At 38.0% G+C, this 16,032-nt stretch overlaps 1 long non-coding RNA gene across 2 annotated transcripts; it reads right to left on the minus strand.

Moving 5' to 3' along the window:
- Positions 1 to 2,120: 2,120 nt before the first annotated feature.
- LOC133793468 (uncharacterized) lies at positions 2,121 to 3,878 on the minus strand. Of its 2 annotated transcripts, XR_009874833.1 has the most exons (4): positions 3,756 to 3,878; positions 3,600 to 3,675; positions 3,070 to 3,131; positions 2,121 to 2,351 (listed from the first exon to the last, which is right to left on the minus strand). It is a non-coding gene; the product is annotated as an uncharacterized LOC133793468 (long non-coding RNA). The 2 variants fall into 2 exon arrangements; XR_009874834.1 differs by lacking the exon at positions 3,600 to 3,675 and having other exon boundaries at positions 3,756 to 3,871.
- Positions 3,879 to 16,032: the final 12,154 nt, after the last annotated feature.

Genomic DNA, 16,032 nt, shown 5'->3' on the forward strand with positions numbered 1-16,032 from the left:
AAAATAACATGTTAGTTTAGTTTGTAAATGATTTTAATAAAAAAATTATACCACAAGACTTGTTCTAAATTTGTACCTTCATCCTTTGTACGACTTGTTCCTTAAATTGTTGAGGTACATCAGCGAAATCCAAGTAATGTCCTGGCAACAACAAAGTGACTTGGAGGCCTATCTCGCGGACAAAAGACTTGGAGGCCTAGGATCAAGCTGAAGATCTAGTGGTTTCCCGGCATTTCGCCTTCGAATTTCAAGTGGCCTCGAATTAGCCAGGCCACGACCCTTTCTTCTCGGCACTTCAGCTATCCACATTTTCAAGAATAACCAAAATTTGAAATATTAATATTATATTTAAACATTCGTTGAGCTTGACTTTAAAGCTATGAGCAAAATTTAAAAATTATTATTAACCTGACTCGCAGGAAGAGGGTACTCTACTAGGATCTGGCGGGTCTAGACCTCCACCATCTCCGCCGTGAGAGGTGGCTATATCTGCTGACATTGTACTTAGGAACAAAAATGATTAGTTAGTATTAAATTGTTAGTTAGTATCAAATATCACCAATGGAAATGAACATCATGATTACAAGTCTCATATATTATATTTTAAACAATTATCTTTATTACAAAAATATAAAAACTAAGTAGAATAATCACTATCACTTTCATCATTAATTAAATTAACATCAATCGGAGACACATGATTAACATCATCTTCACAAATATCAACTAGCAATTCATCTTCTTCATCGACTTCTTCTTCGCCTAAGTCGTCATTTATGAAATTTTCATCTAATTGATCAGCAGGTGAATTTTGTATAGTGCCAATATATGTTGCAGGTTCATGAGATTCCATAACCAACTGACCGAGATCCACGGTCAACACAAAATTTGATGAGTTTATGTCATGTACAACATCAACATCTGCATCAGCTTCATCGTCCTTGATGTCCCAAATTTGACAATGATTGACATCCTCAACAATTTTCCAGTGCGGCCTCTAAGTAGATCATCGAGATAGAATACTTGCTTAGCTTGGCTAGCAAGTATATAAGGCTCATCTTTGTACCATTCGCTACTGACGTTTATACTGGTGATATTATTTTCAGTGATTGTTTTCTTCTTGCTTGGATCAATGTTAAACCATTTACACCTAAATAATGCAACTGAATATGCACCAGTGAAAGATAAGACCAGTACTTCTTGAAGCGTGCCATAATAGTTAAAACCTTCAGTTTCCGCAACAGACACTCCACTATTTTGTGTGGTGCACTTTTGATCTCGGTCATAAGCGATAAATCGAACACCGTTAACTATACAACCTTCGTAGTATGTTGCCAAGTGATCTGACCCAGATGCTAAAGCTAGCAACTCATCACCATTATCTAAAGATCCTTGTTTGTGCAAGTCATATATCTAAATAAATTAATAAACCTATATTATAATGATAAAAATATCATTACAATATTAAAGGTTTAAAAATAATCTCAATTTTACCTTCTTATGAAACCACGGGTGAAAATTTTTCTTTTGTAAAAGATTATGATCACCATCTAGGAATTTCAGTTTGATCTCTACTAGGTGTTCGCTGTAAATTTGAATGCTTTGACTACATTAGATAAAATAATTTGGAATAAACATAAATTTCACTTTAAAGGGAATAAACTTACTCTAAGTAATCCTGAATTTCGGGTGAATTGTTAATGATGAACCATTCAGCCATTTCACGAGTCGTAAGATCTAGAGGCTTGAGAGTTCCCTTTGTTAGGGGACGACATTGAGATTGAAACACAGTAAGGTGTCGTGGGACATACACCTCATCTTTATTGCGATCAAGACGATTAAATTTAGTTTCAACCCCTTTGAAATACATCGAACAAAATGTCATAGCCTCATCAGCGACATAGCCTTCAGCTATTGACCCTTCAGGACGAGCTTTATTTCTCACGTAGTTCTTCAATTTTTTCATGTACCTTTCAAAAGGATACATCCATCTCATAAATACCGGTCCACCCTGTAACACCCTCACTTATTTTAGTTAAAACCATATTTGAGGTGTTACGTTTTAAAACTATATCATAATTTATTACTACGGAAGTCTGAACATTTTTTTTTTTTAAAACTTGAAAACTTATTTCACATTATTTACATTAAACATAAAGTGTGTCTCAAACATATTATACATAAGTATTAAATAACCCAATTTATTTTCAAAACATAACTTCACACTTTATTACAAACATCTCACTGATAACTGAAATAACCCACAAAAGGTCGATATGTTCATATGTACAAATTAGGGTCAGGACCATGCTTCAGTTCTCCTCATGTCATTCACACATTTCTTTCTCTACCTGCAACACAAGACAACTGTGAGCCTAAAGCTCAGTAAGCAAAGTAATGCATGCAATGCTAATGATTACCCAATATCAATGGACATACACAACTTCTTTTTAAATTTTGGGCCCCTTAATATTGTGCACACTGTTTGAATTGGTCAATGCCTGCAGGGCTTGTTACACATACAATACAAAATCCCATGGGTTCTCCTCCGGCTAGCCATCACCACAGTAGGGCACATTAAAAACCTTATTCCATCGTTGCCCCGTCAGGCTCAAGAGTTAAGGCGGCCACACACTGTGGTGTCAATACATATAACAATAACTCATATGGAGGAGAAATAAAAACGGAAACATGGCAAACAATATAATTGGTTCACTAAAACCTAGCCCAAATTATTGGGCAGCCACTATAAGCCTACTATAGGCCTCCGTTTACACTTATTAACACTTTCATTTGCCTTTTCAAAACAGTGGCACTGAACTTAAACTTCTTATTACAACTTTCTTTTATGTTGCACAAAACTTGCAAAGGCATCATATAATTAATCATCATAATATCATGCATGGTCTTATATCATATAATAATTTACCATATCACTATTATGCCATGCATACAAATTTATGATGAAGTGTCACTGTATGTTAATACCACTTACTCACAAAATATTCATATAATGCATACTTTCACATAACACACAATTCTTGTGTTGCAGTTGAGTACTTTACTTACCTTTTGTCCAAAATATATTTCACCGTGTAACAAGTGATGTCTTAGGTGTTGATATGCTTATCCTGACAATGGCATGGATTTCTCATCATAATGAAGGCAGTAAGACATTGAACTCTCATTTAAAAATACCCATAAAACATCATATCAACTTTCATATCAAAATCATGCCTAAAATGCCTTAAACCACCTAGATCGAGCGCTAGATTTATCTTAGACACTTAGAGAAATTTTGACAGAGTTTCCCCTTAATTTTAGCTATCCTCAAATATCAAAATCATCCAATAATCAACATCAAATAACCTGCCATAACCATATATCCCAAATACCAACATAATTCATCATAAAGTTATCATATACCGATTTTGATAAAATTCTAATTTCCTAGATCATCACCCAAATTAAATGAGTCTCCACATCTATTCAAACATTTATGAGCATATCTACCCTCTTATAAACTCCATAAAATAACAAAAAATAAGCTTGTAATCCAAGAACCCCAAAAACCTCATAAAACACAAAATTTCACTTACCGAACAAATTTTCGGCGAAAACAATTTCTTCAAGCTTTTCTAAACCTCAAACCACTTGGAAACCACCAAGAAATATCTTTAAAAAGATAAAACACCATAGATAAGCTCTTAGCATAATTCAAAAACATGGTTTAACTTCCAAGTACAAGAACTTACCATAAAAAGGCTAGAACTAAGCTTAATCTACTTCTTTGGCTTTGCTTTCACTTGGATCTCCTTAGAATTTCTTAAAACCAGCCAAGAAATGGTTTTTGGTTTTATTTTCTCTCTGTTTTTCAGAATAATAGTCGTGCAAAGTGATAAGGTTGATGGAAATTCTTTATTTTCAATGATTTGGCCTTATTGTATCAAAATTTGACACCTTTCATCTCATCATTTCACCTTTTGACTTATGAAAACCTTATCACTTCAATAATTTCGACTTAATCATCTGCTAGGCCTGTTATCCTTATGTGTAAAACACTCACACCAAACCTTAGGTCCATATGACTTCATACCCAATAGTTATGCTTACCCAATCGAGCGTAGCGCACTTATGCTAAGCTCGTTTTGACTTTGCATCAATACCACTGATTATGGATACCTCCCATCAAGAATTGATCTAATGGTTCTAAAACCATTTTTACATCATCAATGAGACCTTAATCATACCTCGATTACATTTGGTAAATCCATAAATACTCAATTTTACATCGAAATACTAGTAATCGACATTGTACTATTTTTCACTACTTAAACCTATTTTGCCTTCTATATCTCACTTTCACCACTTAATTCCATGCCTTGTCCATATTTTTCATACTTTCTTATATCTTGAGCACATCAAACACCAAAAAAGACAACTCAAATGCCACAAGGTTAATAATATTGAGCAAACATATAAACATCACATACACAACTTTTATACTTATACATGAAAACACTTATAAGAATATGCGTATGCTCAAATTATACATATTGTATGATATGTAATGCAATGCAATCATGTGATTATTGGCTATATTATATCAAAATAATGTGGGTGCTACACACCCAAAATTGCTTCTTCAGGCAAATGTAAGACCAAGTGAATCATTATAACAAAAAAAGCCGGAGGAAAGATCAACTCCATCTTGCACAATATCAGAACAAGGTCTTTTTGTGCTTCCTCCATATCTGTAATATTTATAGTCATCGAACATAGTTGCCTGAAAAAACTACATAGTTCAAAAATGGTGGTCGTCAACTTCATCATCATCAACTACTTCATCAACAACATCTAGTTCCGCTTCCCCATGATAAATCTACCTCTCATAACCTTGATAAAACCCCCTATCGAATACATGTGCTTCGACAACAGGTAAAATTTCAAGCCTATTATTTATGCATCTGACACACGGACACTTAATTCTTCCATCAGAATCCTTATATTCCGAGGCCATCCTCAAAAAAGATTGTAGACCATTCCAATATTCTTGACAAACACGATTTCTCAATGTTGTCCAAGTCTTGTCAATCGCCATCTAGAGTGTTACAAGAGTCTGTGAGTTTTAGTAATGTGAAAAGGAATGGATAACAAAAAAATTTGTTATCATTTTTTAAATCTTATGCAATATTATAATATTTTATGTTATTTTATGATGTTTTATTAGATAATGTTATTCAAATTAAAAAAAAAATCATTTCATTATTTTATTGTTAATACTTTAAACTTTCATTTTTCATTTCTGTACCGATATTCCTGTAGTTGATGGTTGTAGTAAACAACCATCAATCACAAGCATACCGGGACAGAAAAAATAAATTATTATAAGATATGTAGTAATTTTTAATTAATCATTATTAATTGTAAAAACTTTTATTAAATAAATTTTCAATTTCTATATTAAAATAATTTAATAATAGTTAATATTTTAATATCATATGTTATTTTATGATGTTTTATTAGAAAATGTTATTCAAATTAAAAAAATAATTCATTCATTATTTTATTATTAATACTTTAAAATTATCATTTCTGTGCCGATATCCCTATAATCGATGGTTGTAGTCAACAACCATCAATCACAAGCATACCGGGACAGAAAAAATAAATTATTATAAAATATGTAGTAATTTTTAATTAATCATTATTAATTGTAAAAACTTTTATTAAATAAAATTTTCAATTTCTATATTCAAATAATTTAAAAATAGTTAATATTATTAATTATATAACATTAACTATTAAATTAAATAATTAATAATATTAACTATTTAATTAATCATTATTAATTTTTAAGATTTGTATTAAATTAAATTAAATTATTCAATTAGATAATTTTATTTAATAAAAAATAAATTATTATAAGATATGTAGTCATTTTTAATTAATCATTATTAATTGTAAAAACTTTTATTAAATAAAATTTTCAATTTCTATATTCAAATAATTTAATAATAGTTAATATTATTAATTATATAACATTAACTATTAAATTAAATAATTAATAATATTAACTATTTAATTAATCATTATTAATTTTTAAGATTTGTATTAAATTAAATTAAATTATTCAATTAGATAATGTTATTTAATAAAAAATAAATTATTATGAGATATGTAGTAATTTTTAATTAATCATTATTAATTGTAAAAACTTTTATTAAATAAAATTTTCAATTTCTATATTCAAATAATTTAATAATAGTTAATATTAGATAATAATATTTAATAAATAAATTAAAATAATTTCTTATAATAATTTATTATTTATTTAATTAATCATTATTAATTTTAAAGGCTTATTAAATTAAATTATTTAATTAAATAATGTTGAATCAAAATTTTATTATTTAATTAATTAAAAAATTAAAAAATATATTTTTATAAGATATGTAGTAATTTTTAATTAATCATTATTAATTGTAAAAATTTTTATTACTATAAAATTTTCAATTTCTATATTAAAATAATTTAATATTAGTTAATATTATTAATTAGATAACATTAACTATTAAATTAAATAATTAATAATATTAGCTATTTAATTAACATCAATAATTTATTATTTAAAGAAAAATTTATATACCACCTTTTTCAAAATTGTGTGTTGTTAACTTCGAGAATTTTAGTTTTATTTTTTGTTGATATCAATTTTGAGTTATTTCCTCCTACAAAATTTTTAATTATTTGTACTTTATTAAAAAAGAGTTTTATTCTACAAGTTAAGCTATCTCAAATGGTTGAGTGTCTGAGAATATTATCAAGCTTATATATGCAGATCTAAAAGACTAAAACATTATTATCAAGTTTCTCTTTCATTCATAATAATTAACCATTAATATATACATGTCATTATCAAGCTTAGCAAAATAAACAGCGGCAAAGCACGAACTGTAAATTGTATAAAAAACATATTATTAATGCTTTTTTTTTTTATATAAAAATAGCCAATCAAATACTATAAAATAATTTATTTTATAAAAAACAGAGTAAACAAAAAGAGTAAATAGACAAAAAGCTATTTATCCAAACAGAGTAAACAAAGATACATACTTGCCAAAAACCCCAAAGAACCTTCAAACCCCAATACTGTAAACGATCCAAGTCTGAAATAAAAATACATATACACAATCAATTTCAGACATACTTTCCCAAAATTAAGCAAATATATATATATATGTATAGAACATACCGATAAAACAACGAAGTTTAATCGAAGTGAAAATCAACCCAAGTTGTCACAAGCCACTTGAAACAAAGTATATATATATATATATATATAAACGACATCGAAGTGAAAAATGAAAAATAAAGACATATATATATATAAATATGGCGAAAGAGAGAAAGAACGAACTGTAAATTGAAAATGAAAATGGCAGTCGGGAGGGAGAGAAAACGGGTGAGGGAGACGAATGGGGTGGGGAAAAATGTTAACAGATATTATATAATAGTATTACCGGCGGGTCTCCGCCGGTATTAACCCGCCGGTAATACAACATCACCGGCGGCTCCGCTGGTATTACCCCGTCGGTAATACAACATCACCGGCGGACCGCCGGTATTATACTATTACCGGCGGGACCCGCCGGTATCACCATAACCCGCCGGCGGGTCCCGCCGCTATATCCATTATCCCGCCGGTATTAAATTTGAAACCGATCTCCGGACATTTGTATTAGCGGCAGATATTCCGCCTCTAATAATGCAAAAGTCCGCCGCTAATAAAAAAAATTAGTTTTTTATTTTGATTTCCTTATTATTAGCGGCGGACCCAGTACTCCGCCGCTAATATACTGCACATTACCGGCGGAGTTAGTCCGCCGGTAATATTTCTGTCTCTAAAAACTATTTTTCTTGTAGTGTCTTTTTATAATAAAATAATTATTATAATTATTTTAAAGATACTTATTGTTGACGCCGTTTCTCGTCAAACAGTAAAAGAAGAGCACGTAAACAATGAATGACAATGGCTAAACGAAATAAAATAAATCAAACACGCGATTTTTACGTGGTTCAGCAGTTAAATCTGCCTAGTCCACGAGTCTCTGTTATTAATCTTAAGATTATCTCTAAAAATTCCTTAGCATGAATTCTTCAGAGTTTCTCTTAAGGATCAGAATTTCGGTCCCTTACAATGGTGCATGGCTTCTCTATTTATAGAGAAGGATGCATAATACTATCCCACATATTTTGGGTAGTTACTCTTTTGTGAATAAAATAAATGGCTTTAAATGCCTATAATCAGATATAAAAGGAAACGTCCCTGAAGACCATGAAACGCATAACTGACCAAATAATATCCCACGATTCTTGGGGATTTACATTAATAAATGAGGATTACATCTCATATTTATAATACTTGTAGATATTCAAGGTGCTTATCGCGTATCTCTAAGGCTTTAGCATCCCAGGTCTCACGTCATTGTTCGAACTAATGGCATCTCCCGAGATCACGTGTCTTTCGAGATCATACATACATCTAGCTCGAGACCCCCGATCCGAAGTCGTCCCCGAAGATGAGTGTGTTCTCGGAGCTACCTTTCGAGATCAAGACCATTTCGAGCTCATATTATCGAGGTCATATATCGTACTTTGCAGGCTCGATATACAATCCTGGAGCATACTTCAATCCTTACGAGACCATTTGTTGCGAATCCAACTTTCGGAGCCATAGTTACCATGGCTCGAAATCTGGGTATAACATCTTGCCCCCTCAAAAGTATTTGTTCGAATCCTAAGAGAAGGAAACTTTTGAACTACTTTCCTTGAGAACTGTACCGTCACACCTTTGAAAATGGACACGCGTCAGTTGGGTATTGCTCATTTTAGGTACTTGAGTACCTTGGAAACACGCCCACGATCGTCCGTCTGACAACTTTTCGGCGCCTTCTTGTCATTGATCCCCATCCGTTCGATCTAGTGAGGATTTCATTCGACGCTCCTGATTAATTCCTTTTCCCCACCTATATATACAAGGCCCCACTCTTCATCTTCTTCACTTTCATCCTCATTCGCCATAAGCAAGAAAAGAAGAAAAACAAGCCCAGAGACCTCTTTGCAAAGTTCCTGTTCCGTGCATGTTTTCTCGACCAAAGAAACAAAGGAATCCTGGTCTGTTCGAATCAGTGAGTTCTTTCCTGCAACCTCTTCTCCAATCGACGATCTCTCTGCAATCGCCATTACTGTGTAAGTATGCCGTTTTTGTTTTTCGTTTAAAATGTTCTTGCTGTGTGTGCTAGTTTATGTTCTTAGCATGATACGATAGGAGGTTTTGAACCGATAGGTTTTTATGCTTTCTGGATTTTCACTCTGGATGTTCGTCTCTGGTTTATACCCAGTTTTGACGTTTGAATGTGGTTCCCATTTTCTGGGTTTTGAAATTCTTAGGCAGCGTTTCTTGTACATTAAGCTTTCGGATAAAAACATGGGCTTTGACAAATGCACGAAACCCAAAAACGCTTTTCCTGGCTAACCGCCACTCTCCTTTCCCTTGAATTTCAGGATTTTCAAAAAATTATCCACACTCCTTTTCTTTTTCGTGGAATACACGCCCCTGACTCTTCAATAAGGGTCTTAGTATTTAGTCTCGTTCCTAAATCTCCGAGCTCATTCCATCGAGCTCGTGACTCTTGCATGCATGGCCCTCACCATTTTTTCTTTCTCGCTAGATGTCACAGAATCTGGAAAGACGGTGGGGGTCATTGCTGGCAGTCCCTTACGAGCCGAAATCTCCGAGCCCAGAATCGCTCTTCGCCCGGAACCAACGTCGGATAAGAGAATACGAGCTTGCACGCGAGCAAGAAGACATTCGAGCTCACTATCGCCGCCAGATAGACGAGGTCATTGAAAAGAAGAGAAGAGTTCTTCGGGAGGCCCTCTATTCGAAACCCAATTCAGGACCTAGGCCCATTCCCCTCGACCCTGCGCTAAAGGTCACTGTTGCGTATCATCCAGGGGAACTCCAGTTTTCCTTAATGGGGGAAACTTCATCCTCGCAGCCGAGGAAGGAGATGTTCGAGGCCGAGCTCTACTGGAGCACGGTTACCACAACCAGCCAAATATCTAAAATCCTGACCTTCCATGGCCTCCATTTGTCAGGCACCTTGAAGTGTCGGGCTCCGACTGGTCAAGAACGGAGCTGTTTCGCCCCTGGCGGCCGCGATGCCACAGTAAAATATGCGGCATGGAGCCAAGAACATATGAGGGTGGGAGCACTGCTGCCCTTGAAGTCTTTTTTCAAAGACTTTACTGATTTCGTTGGGTTGGCACCGTTCCAACTCAACACTAATTCGTACAGGGTGCTGTCTGCCCTGAGGTCCTTGTACCACGAGCTGAGGTGGGAAGGACCTTCACCTCAAGAGATTTTATATCTCTTTTGTTTGAAAAGTAACCCCTCCCGAGCTCGGGGAGGGGATGGTTTTTACTATCTCTCGAGCTATCCCAAAGAGACGAAGGTTTTTGAGGATCTCCTCAATCACCCGCCTGATTTCAAGAAGGCCTTCTTCTTGACAGACGGTCTGTCCCCGTCTCGACATTACTCGTTCAGGCGGATTCGTAAGTATTCTTGTTACTTTTATTCCTGAGCTCGAGACTTTAGTTCTTAAATCCATATTTAGATGAAATGTGTTTCGCTTTTCAGCTAATTTTAAGCGTCCCACCCCCAATGAAGCAACGATGAGGCACAGAGAGGCCTTGCTCCAACTTCCTTATGGCAGGAGGTCTCTCTCGTATCTATTACACGAGGACAAGCTCCGAGCTTGCGGGTTGTTGGGAGAGGGCCAGTCAACCTCTGACTGGTCTAGCAAAAAATATGAACGCTGGGAGGAGGTGCCACTGCCTACAGGCGCCCTTCCTCCGAGGAGAGAGAGGAGGCCATCACTCCCAGTTCGTCTGAGGAGTCCGCGGTCCGGGAATGAGGCCAATGATGAAGCCTCGAGCTCGGACTCAGATGAAGGTAAAGTCCTCCCTACCTCGAGGATGTGGTCCCCCACACTACTAAAACACAGGCCCAATAGGTTAGTCTCGTGCCCACAGGATAGATACCACTTCTACATATGGAGTTGGGTAGACAACTGTGTCCATAGGTTCGATAGTGGGCTCGGGAAATATGATACCATGTACACCACGGACGAGGTGTGGAATGGGATAGCTGTGCAGTACGGGACCAATGATTATAGGGACCTCTCGAGGTTATCCCCTACTTATAGGGAAGGCACTCCCCCCACCTCCTCTGAAGACGGGGGTATTTCATGGTCCCCAAGCTTGAGCTCGGGGGAGAGTTCCAGTTAGGTTTCTTCCATCATCACTCTATATGTCTGGTACCGAAATTACTTGATGTACATTTCTCTTTTACTGACTCACTGTATTGTGACTTGTGCAGGCGAGATGGACTCCGACCTTGACGCCCTTATCGACAATGCAAGCGCCAAGAGGAGCAAACGCCCTAGGGCGGGGTCACTGAAGACCGGTCAGTCAGGCAAAGGCTCCAAGAGGTCCAAAAAGACACCTCCCTTTGCCCTGCCGGTTTCGAGCTCCATTGATGCGTCGACTATCCAGGCTAGCGCCTCCACGACAATGCCATCCTCGCAGGTCGTCGTCTCCGCGGTCGCACCGACCTCGCTGGCTGGTGCCCCTGCCATTGAGTCCCAACCTCCTGTGGTGGGCGAAACGTCTTCAGCTCAGCTTTCCAGAAGGCCTTCTGCTTCTAGAGTTCAGAAGCTAACAATCTCCACCCATATGGACTCGTATGTGGTGGATAATGCTGCTGGACCTCACGGATCTACGTTGATCTCGGATGTTATGTCCCGGATCGGCCAGAGCTATGGAAGTTTCGAAGCTCCTCAGTGGCAGTGCCTAACTGGCACCCGAGACCGCACTGTCCTTTACGAGAAGAGTATCGAGCACACTGCCGCGGTAAGTATCCTTCTATATTCCTTTTGCTTACATTCATACTTACCTGAGGCTAATGGTGGTTTCTTCCTTTTTTTAGGCTCTTGCCTTCACTGCCCAGCTCAATTACGAGCTGAACAACGAGATCCATTCGAGCAGGACTCATGCTCAAGAGGCGAAGGACCTCCACCTTAGAGCGAACGACGATCTGAAGGCGGCGAATGCTAAGCTCGAGGCAGTGGTTAAGGAGCGTGAGGACATGGCCAAGGAGCTCAGAAAGCTGAGAGTTGAACTCGAGGAGCAAAAGAAAGATAACACCCAGCTTCAGGAAACCAATAAGAAGCTCGAAGAGGACAAGGCCGCCACCTTCGACATCATAGAGGATGCCAAAACTCGCCTTCTTGCCGAGTACAAAGAAAAGAAGGAAAAGGCGGTCGACTCAGCCATGTACCGGATGTGGGCTTATAACGAAGAGCTGGACACCAGCTTCTTAGGTCCCCATGAGGCGCCGCTTCTTGAACGATGGAATGCCCGGCTCGAGAAGGAAGAGGCTGAACGGCTTGAGAAGGAGAAGGCTGAGCAGCTCGAGAAGGAAAAGGCTGCTCTGGGCACCGTTTCGGAGGAAGCTCAGGAGGATAGTCATGCTATTCGTCCTGAGGGGTCCGGTGCCACTGATGTTGAGAAGGCCAAGGAGACTCCTTTTCCTTGAATCTGACCTCGGGGAGATCAGTTATCGGGGCTGCGTCCCCTTATTTCTGTAACTATTTTAATATATGCCCACTGGGCTGATACAATTTCTTTTACCATTCTTTTATATGCTTTACATTTCTTGGCTCGAAATATTTTGCATATTTTTATAGTGATGAACCGGTTATGTTTATTTATTCATACAAACATAATTTGGATTTGGGCTCGAAATTCGATGCATTCATGCATAGTTTATTCGAATTATCCGCTTCCGACCTCGTTACTTATCAAGGTCGGATATTACTTTAACCATGAACTCAAAAGTACTTATATGGTATGTAATGTGAATGATCTGGTTATATCTTTTTTGTTTAGTCACTTTTCCTCATCCTCAGTTTTTGTTCCGAGGTTAAGAGTTTGAAACTATTTTTCTCTTAGATATTCCAGCCTCGATCTTGACTTGTCTCGTGATAGGTTTAGGCTCCTACTTATCATCGATCAATTTTTTGGCTGGTTTGTTCCAGACCTGTTAAGTTTGCACATCTGGTTAACTCCAAACGTTTTAGGATTTTGGTAGTTCGGTTTTGTCCAAACTATCTAAGCTCGCGTACTTGGTTATCTCCAAATACTTCATATAAATATATATTTTTTATTTTTTAATCTGACGGTATATATACCAATGATGCCCCCTTAATATCCTATGAGTGTGACCATAGATTATTAAATTAAGAGAGATTGCAAAAATAAAAAGAAATTACATATGGAACAAAATAGACCTTTTATTTGATGAAATTCAAAAACAAATAAACAATCAAACAAATTCATGGTTACAGGCAACACTTCCTACACTATTGATAGTAAGGTCTAAGGTGTTCGCCATTCCATGCTCGCGGTATTAGGCTCCCATCTAATCTCGCAAGTTTGTATACGCCAGGTCGGATGACTGACTCTATCTGGTATGGTCCTTCCCAGTTCGGCCCGAGCACTCCAGCTGCTGGATCTCGGGTGGCTAAGAATACGCGTCTCAAAATCAGGTCTCCCACTCCGAACTTTCGATCTCGAACCCTCTTATTGAAATATCTTGTGGTTCGATGCTGGTAAGCAACATTTCTCAGTTGAGCCTCTTCTCTTTTTTCTTCGATCAAGTCTAGGGTTTCTTCGAGCTGAGTATGATTTGAATCCTGATCGTAAATTTGAGTTCGGATCGTCAGGATTTCGACCTCGATGGGCAACATTGCCTCGCAGCCGTACGCTAGAGAGAGCGGGGTATGTCCGGTTGATGTCCGAGCTGTAGTCCTATATCCCCAAAGGACTTGAGGCAATTCTTCGGGCCATCGTCCCTTTGCCTCTTCCAACTTTTTCTTTAGAGAGCTCTTGAGAGTTTTGTTAACGGCTTCGACCTGACCATTCGCTTGAGGGTGAGCCACTGATGAAAAGCTCTTTATTATGCCGTTCTTGTCGCAAAAGTTGGTGAATAAGTCGCAATCGAACTGGGTTCCGTTATCGGATACAATCTTTCTCTGTACTCCGTATCGGCATACGATGTTCTTTACCACAAAATCAAGGATCTTTTTCGAAGTTATAGTTGCCAATGGTTCAGCCTCCGTCCATTTTGTGAAGTAATCATCGGCGACTACCGCATATTTCACTCCGCCTTTTCCAGTTGGGAGAGAGCCTATGAGGTCGATGCCCCATACTGCGAAAGGCCATGGGGATGTCAACATGGTCAGTTCGGATGGTGGAGCTCGGGGTATCGTGGCGAATCTCTGGCATTTGTCACATTTCTTCACATACTCAAAATAGTATGTTCTAATGGTTGGCCAGAAATATCCTTGACGTATGATCTTCTTGGACAGGCTATGCCCCCCGGCGTGGTCTCCGCAGAACCCTTCATGAATTTCTTCAATGATCTTCTTTGCTTCGGGAGGGGTTACACACCTAAGCAGCGGCATGGAATATCCTCTTCTGTATAGCTTTCCGTCCAAAATGGTGTAACGAGGAAGTTGATACATCAATTTTCGAGCCTGGTTCCGATCTTTTGGAAGAATTCCATTTTCGAGATAATCAACTATTGGACTCATCCAGGTCGGTTCTGTTTCAATCATACATACATCTTCCTCATCTGGCTCAGTAATGCTGGGTGCTGATAGGTGTTCTACGGGTACATCATTCAGTTCTTCATTTTCGGCGGAAGTGGTGAGTCGAGCTAAGGCATCTGCATTTGAGTTTTGTTCTCGGGGAACCTGTTCGATTGCGTAAAACTCGAAATACTCCAATGCGGATTTTGCCTTCTCCAGATAAGCTGCCTTTCCTGGTACTCTCCCAAGATTTGATTAACCACGAGTTGAGAATCGCTGTAGCAATGTATAGCTTTGGCCTTGAGCTCTTTTGCTATTCGCAGTCCTGTGAGTAGAGCCTCGTACTCAGCTTCATTATTAGATGCTTTAAAGCCAAATCTTAAAGCAGAGTGAAATTTGCTCCCTGCAGGAGTGATCAGAATTACTCCTGCCCCCGCTCCATTTTCATTCGACGAGCTGTCGACGTAAAGTTTCCACAGCTCGTGGGTCGTGGTTATTACCTCGTCGTCGGCTATACCAGTGCACTCCACTATGAAGTCTGCCAAGGCTTGTGCCTTAATGGTCGTTCTTGGATGGTAAGTGATCTCGAACTGTCCGAGCTCAACAACCCATTTAAGGAGTCGACCTGGCGCCTCTGGTTTAGATAGGACTTGCCTAAGTGGTTGATCTGTCAGTACATGGATGGGAAGTGCTTGAAAGTAGGGGCGGAGCTTGCGAGATGAGTGGATTAAACTGAGGGCGAGTTTCTCCATCAATGGATATCTTGACTCTGCCCCCAGTAATCTCTTACTGATGTAATAGACGGGTTTCTGCACCCTCTCTTCCTCTCGAATGAGCACCGCGCTTATCGCGTGTTCGGTGGTTGAGAGGTATAGGTACAATACTTCTCCCGTTTCGGGTTTCGACAGGATGGGTGGTTCAGCGAGGTATCTTTTGAGCTCCTGAAAGGCTAGCTCGCACTCTTCTGTCCATTCAAATTTCTTACTTCCTTTTAATAAGTTGAAGAATGGAAGGCCACGATCCGTTGACTTCGAGATGAATCTGCCCAGGGCGGCCATCCTGCCAGTCAAGCTTTGGACATCTTTATGCTTCCGAGGTGAAGGCATATCAATCAGGGCCTTTATTTTGTTGGGATTAGCCTCGATTCCACGAGAGTTGACAATGAAACCCAGAAATTTTCCCGAAGATACCCCAAAAGTGCACTTATGAGGATTTAGCTTCATGTTGTATTTTCTGAGCACGCCAAAGCACTCTTCGAGGTCATCAACATGGTTCTTGTTAAGTTGAGACTTTACAAGCATGTCATCAACAT

Source organism: Humulus lupulus, chromosome 8 (genome assembly GCF_963169125.1).
Source record: "Humulus lupulus chromosome 8, drHumLupu1.1, whole genome shotgun sequence".
In the NCBI taxonomy this organism is placed as follows: domain Eukaryota; kingdom Viridiplantae; phylum Streptophyta; class Magnoliopsida; order Rosales; family Cannabaceae; genus Humulus; species Humulus lupulus.